This window comes from Brassica oleracea, chromosome C4 (assembly GCF_000695525.1).
Source record: "Brassica oleracea var. oleracea cultivar TO1000 chromosome C4, BOL, whole genome shotgun sequence".
Taxonomy (NCBI): Eukaryota; Viridiplantae; Streptophyta; class Magnoliopsida; order Brassicales; family Brassicaceae; genus Brassica; species Brassica oleracea.
In genome coordinates, this window is record NC_027751.1 from 12,132,962 (window position 1) to 12,139,952 (window position 6,991).

The window sequence follows — 6,991 nt, forward strand, 5'->3', positions numbered from 1 at the left end:
CCTCAATCCATGTCATAACATTAGGCCATTGCAACTTGTCTGAACGCATGTATTGAGGATTCTTCCTTGCCTAAACTATACCATATATCATATAGTATAGCTTTGTTTGGATCACTTCCTACACATGTATTGGAACATTATTCAACATCACATAAAAACGTGGAAACAACGCGAACTTGGATGTATATGGTTTTTACCAAAATGTGGGCATACTACATTGAATATAGGGTAGTCTTGTTCCCGTGCATGGATATATTGTATATTTTCGAATCCATTATGAATACACAATTACCAATTGTTGTGAATTTATGTGTGGCAGAACTTAACTAGACTACATAGACTATAGTATAGTATTGCCTCTGCATTTTTTCATACCTCAACATGCGGGCACAAATTAAGCATGTGTTTTTAACTCCAGTCCTCTCCCCACGCACACGCGCTTGCAGGGTTATTCCTGGCAATATTGAGCATAACTAATCCCATCAGAGACTTTTCACTGTAGAATGGCTATAAGCTTAATATTAGGGTCCAATATGAATATTCACCAAATTCACCCTTTATATAATTGATATTTTCTATCAAGTAATCCAAAATCTATCTTTTATCAAGGAAATATAGTAGGTGAAAATATTCTATGAAAAAACATTTCCATTTAATTAGATACATAGCTAAAACAGGATATAAATTTCTAGAATCCAGTGGTGGTTTCATTTTTGTTTTCTGTCTCTACTTGTTATTTTGTTTGTTAGAATTTTTGGACTACAATAAACCAATTAGTGAAATTTCTTTTACTAACACTAAAGATTTTCTCCGCGCTACGCGCGGAAAATGGTTTTATATTTTTATTTGATATTATTTTTAAAAGGGGTAAATTGTTATGAATTTTTCCCTTTGTAAATAAGTTTATCTAGGCTATGTATTTTTAAAATAGAGATAAAATTTGTAAATGAACGAAATTGTTCTTTAGAAAGATAAAAAAACAATTTGTAAAACGAACAAAGAGGTTGAAGTTTTTCTTTTCCTCTCTAGCTTTGATACAAGTTTGGTAGAAACAATATCCTTCTCTAATATATTTATTAAAAACAATGGAGTTGTTCATTTAGTTCACTAAACAAAATATTTTAATATTTTGTTCGTAAACAAATACATAATCAGACGACAAAAGATGTTACGGTAGTATGTTATGGCGTTAATGGCATAGAGACGACCAGAAGATATATCTAGATATATCATGCCTAAATACTAAGGGAAAAAAGGAAATCTAAAATAGTAAAACCAAATATGGTGTCGCAAAAATGAAAGTTAGGTTTGATAAGTCCAAAATGAGAAGATAGCGGCAGTTTTGTGGTTAGATTGCTGTGGAATGATTTGAGTCACATAATTGATAAGTTTGGAGTTTTGATTACTCGGAGGATCTAAGTTTAGTTGAAAGTTTTCTGGCAAAATAAAATGATAACATTATAAGTTAATGTTCTGGCTTAATTTAATTTCATCTACATGTAACTAAATAAAAACCACAGTTTATTTGAGCGAGAAGAAGATGAGCTAGCCGCAAGTGTGGGAAAAGATATTTTTTTCTTGCTTATATAGGACACCGAAGGTATAAAACTGTGATTTCTGAGACAATTTACTTGATTCATATTCCGGAAGCAGGTATCTAACAATAAACAAATTTAAGAGCATACGATTTATTTAGATCCTCCGGGTAATCAAAACATTCAAGAACTGATTAATATTTCATTTTGTTTATTTATAAATTAAATTGTCTTCCAAATTGTATATAGAAAATGTGTTATATAATTTGTATTTTTATCTTCTTTCGATACATAATTTTGGAACTAATAATTTAGATCTGTCTATTTATTTGGTTTTGTATATTGGAGATTGCATCTATTATTTGCAATTGAAGCATAATTCATTATAAATAAACTAAAATTATTTTAATTGCCTTTATTTATTGCCATCTTTTTTAATTTGTAAATATATTTCTAAAATTATGTATGATTTTATGTTTGTTATTTTAAAATTTTAAAATAAAATGTTAATGGGTGTTAAGTTGCATTTGCACATATAACCATTAATATCCTATAACCATTAATAGAGTGAAAATATATGCACACATAAGAATATTCATTTTAAGCATAGACGTACAACAACGCTTTGGAATTCCTTTTAAAAAAATAACTCTTTGGAATTGTAACACCATTGCTTTTAAGATTTAATTAGGTTAATATTATTAATTTGTTTCATTTCAGTAAGTTTGATTTTTTTCTTATTTTTGCAAGTATATATTTATAAAATTGTGTTTACTTTTATATATCTTGGTTTGGACTGAATTTAAGAGATAAAAACTTGAGGTTCTAATTATTCAAGAATTACATGATAAATTTTATTCTATCAGTTTGACAATGTACGGTTTTGTAGTTAAAAAATTACAATATATTCATATCACATCACATATTTTTTCAAAGTAGTTATTTGATGTTAACATAAACAAATAATTTTGATAGAAAGAAAAAAGATGATATCAAATTATCAGACTACATTAAAATATTTGTATTATATAAGTGCAGTCAATTCATAATAGGCATAGCTTTGTAGATATGTCACGGACAAATATTACATAAGTATCATGTGGTAGAGTTATTATATATTTCTATAGATACAACGGAAGTAAGGGTTTGTCGTACCTGCAGTTTCCAGAGGTGGTGTAGAAGGTGGGTTCTTCATCCCTTTGTAATCTCGATCCTTAGAAACAATCCGATTATGTGTTAGAGATTTGGATTAAGGTTTGAATTTTTTGGATTTTTAAAAGAATGTCTTACACGTACGCAGGAGAGCTTAGAAGACGGTTCTGATATTGTGGTTTTACTCTGGATTTTGAAGATGGGAAAGATGAAGTTTCAAAAAAAAAAAAAAAAAAAGAAAGATGAAGTTAGGTTATTTTTTCTTCGCACCGTTTCTTCGAAAGATTTGACTCGTAAAGATGAATGATATTAGAGCCAAAGGTTTGTGAATATTCTCTAACGTTTTTGGAAGAAAAAGTATTTACTTATTAGGGTTTGACTTCAAATCTGAGAACTAAATTAATGCAATCAATCACGTGCCAAAGATTTGTGAATATTCTCTAACGTTTTTGGAGGAAAAAGTATTTACTTATTTGGGTTTCACTTGAAGTCTAAGAACTAAATTTCTGCAATCAATCACGTTTGAGATATGCTGGAATATTCACAAATCTTCGTCGAAGCCAAATCACAGATTCATTCTTTATAAGTTCTCTCTCCTATCTTGCTTCAAAGATCAAATAAACTACACTACTGTACACTCTCCTTTCTAACGTGTTATTGACTTCTACCTGTTTATAATCATTATAGACTTCTAAATAATCAAATAAGCAGATTAATCCTGAAGAAGCAAAGTAATAGTGCAACACAGATGATTATCATGGAAAGTAGGTAAAAATGTTTGCAAGGTGAAAAAACTCTGGAAAATTCACACTGAAAGGAAAGCATGAGTCAATATTAAACTGAAAAACAAATACTTTGACTGCAATCAACCTTGCTAGCTCTGAGAAGACATACGGAAGCTCTAATTCCCACACTTTGGGCGTTTAGCTTTCTCTACCTCACCACTGTCCCAAGTCCTCTTATTCCCCTCTGCAGAATCCACATGGCTTTTGGAAGCTTCTCACACGTCGTTTCCAGTCTGAAATGTTTCCTCAGACGTTGCAGCAATGTGGTTTCCTGCCAAGGCTTCTGTGGCTGGTGGAGTGTCTAGAGAGAGGATCTTGGTCACAGTTAGAGATCGGGTCTTGCCTGATAAGTTGTGCTCTGTAGCTTTCACACAAAACTTATGTCTTTGTCTGATGGTGCTGATTAGAGCTTCCGGGACAGACACCTCATGGTTAACTCCTTGGTTTCCATTAGCCTGACATTCAAGTACAACAGCGTCATGTCAAAACATCTAAGAGTATCGACTGATGAAAAGTTACCTCAAAATAGCTGCTAACTAATTCCGATGCGTGCTTCCCAGCCAACGCACGACCAGCATCACCAAGTAGTACAAAAACAGCTTGCTCACTGTTATCATAGACAGATATCTGTGCACGGTACCTGTTATGAAAAAATAAGAACCTAATACCATTCAAAGCGTTACTGAATATTGAGTCTAGAGTCCATACTGTGCAACGCCAGCTATGTTGACATTTCAAGATTTCACACACATCAAAGAAGTTGGGCCTTTCGTAGCCTTAGTGTTGCACCCACTGCATGCAATATAATACCAGGCAGAGCCAGGGACTACATCATCAATCGTAGCCGTACACTAAAAAAAAGTCTCCTGCAACCGAGCAAGTTATATAAGCATCGAAGCTTTGCTTAATGAGTTAGAAATATATAGCTTTAGTTGTACCTTAGCAGATTCCTGCTTGATGTAGGAGAATATTTCCCCTATGGCCAGTGGCTCACGTTTAGTGACCACCTCTGCATTAACCTTCCCAGCAATCTTTGGATTAGAGCCCAACCTGAGACAGAGTACAAAGCATTGATTTAGTCAGTCACTGCAATGTATTCATGCGCGGTTCACTTCATTTAGTGAAAGAGTAAATGTAAAATACATAAATACTTACCAGGCGAAGTAATCTATGGTAGGTTGGACATCGTAGTCCATAAAAACGCGTGAGGAGGACATTGAGGTCAGGGCTAGAGTACATGTTTTATTATGGAAATCCCATTAAAAACAACTAAAAGTGTAGATATGCAAATGTAAGTAAGCTATACTAAAGATAGAAATCGGAACCTCCGAGACTCTTCGTGTTAACGGTGGTGACCAGTAACACGGTGGGTGTGTTTTCGTAGGATTTGAATTTTTTGCAGAAGTCTCTTGCAGCCTGGTCCCAAAGGTAGAGTTTCATCACAGGTCCACTGCAAAATATCGACACTGATTGGTTAAGAGAAGTACAGAGAAGTGGTGTTTACGAAATAATAAAAAACCTACTCGTGTGATTGCACATGAACCAGAAGATGCCTCGCCTTTGCTATCTCCACTTCATCAAGGACGGGGTCTCAATGAGACTCTGTCCATTAACCAGCTTCATGTGGCCAACAACATCTATTCCATTGTTCAACAAGAGGGTAACTAAGATGACTCCAAAATAAGTAATCTAATATTTCATGACCACAAAAAATCGAAACACACATAGTCTTAAAGTAGTCGACAGATCCTATTTATACTATGCTACGCTATGATGATCAAAAAAATCCAAGGGCCAAGGTTAGTAAATTGTGCTACCTAACGTTACAAACCGAATAAATGAATTTCATTCATTAACATGTGCCTCTTTCAAGAGTGACTTCAGAGAATGACTAAGACAAACCAAAAACTCTTAAAACTTTAACTTCATTCATCCACATGTGACTCTTTAAACAGTTAATTCAGAGAATGATTATGACAAACCAAAACATTAATACAGTTAATTCGAGATTTATGTATCTAAGCAGCAAGAAAGGCTAAATACTACATCCAATCATCAAGCAATGCAACTAAGGGATGATGTGGGGAATTACAGAGCTTGCCGTAGAGGTCTCCTTTGAGATCACAGTTAGCTTGAAAATCCTCATACGAATGAAACCGGAAACTGTCTTCATCAAAGGGGTGGGACTGTCTTGAAAAACCGACAGTTCAGAGTTCCATGAGAACGACACGGTCGCGGTCTGATCAGCAACCCGAAACACCGATTTGTTTCTGGATCCATAGAAGTTGTTGAGTTTGTAAACTGATCCTCGCTTCATTTTAGGCAAATACTTTTCAATCCGTCCTGGCGAAATGAATCCTTGAATAACAGTTCCCTGCAAAGAATAACATAAGGAAAACCAAAATAAGTAAGCGTAGAACGTTTTGAAGTAAATAAGTGGGAACTAAATAACTACGTTTAGGAGATTTCATGTACCTGTTCGTCGATGAGGAACATCTCCAGGCCAATAAGCGTCTTCTTTAGCGGGTTCCAAGCCTCCCAGTAATGAATCAGACAGAATCGCAACTGAGTTTCATGGGGACCCAGTGAGACATCTCTGAAGAACATGACTTTTTCATCATAATCGGAGGAGACATGGGACTTCCCATTTGGTTTCGTCGCCATGGATTGAGGTTAGTGCAGTTCAAGGGTTTTGATTTGTACAAAGGAAAGAAGATCAGTATATAAAGAATGAGGAAAAGAGGAAACTGAAACGAAATCATAAAGAAGAAATTGATTGATCAAATTAAAGTGGAGTTTTGATTGTGAAGAATTGGATCGATTAGAACTCAGTCGCTATGGTTTCAAGCGGAGAAGACGAAGAGATAGAGGGGAAGATCCTCGTGACTTCCGTCGTCGGATTGATTTTGGTTTTTTTAGATTTTGTGAAAAAAATGAAGCCCAGACGTGATGCAAATAAAGCCCACACGTAAGCCCACTATAAATAAAAGAAAAATTTGAAGCCCAGACGTAAATGAAGCCTGTCTGATGTGTAAAAATAAAATGTGCTGATTGGATGATTATTTTTGATGACGTGGATAGCTTAATATTTCAGGATATCAGCCTTTTAGTATTGTTAGATTTATTGTTGTGTATCATTGTGCTTAAAGTGGCTAAATGCTTTAACCATGGTTACGCATATATATACGTCTAATACTTATCTCATAAATTACAATGCCATAGAGTGCTTCGAAATCATCTTGTGATACACAAAACATTCTTCAGTTGAACAAAGTATGTTTATAAGCTTATGATCAGCACTCCCTAGCTATAATTTAATTAAGTGTTTGTTCATCAAAACACTCTCTTACAAGTTATCCCTTCCATATCAATATCTTCGAGGTATGAATCTATCTTTATTGCCAGGCCTCTATTTACACTACAAGAAAACACATGCTTAACGACGAAAATTAACGAGGAAAAACAATCCTCGTAAATTTGCGTCGAGTTTACGACGAATTTACGTGAAAAACTAAAGTC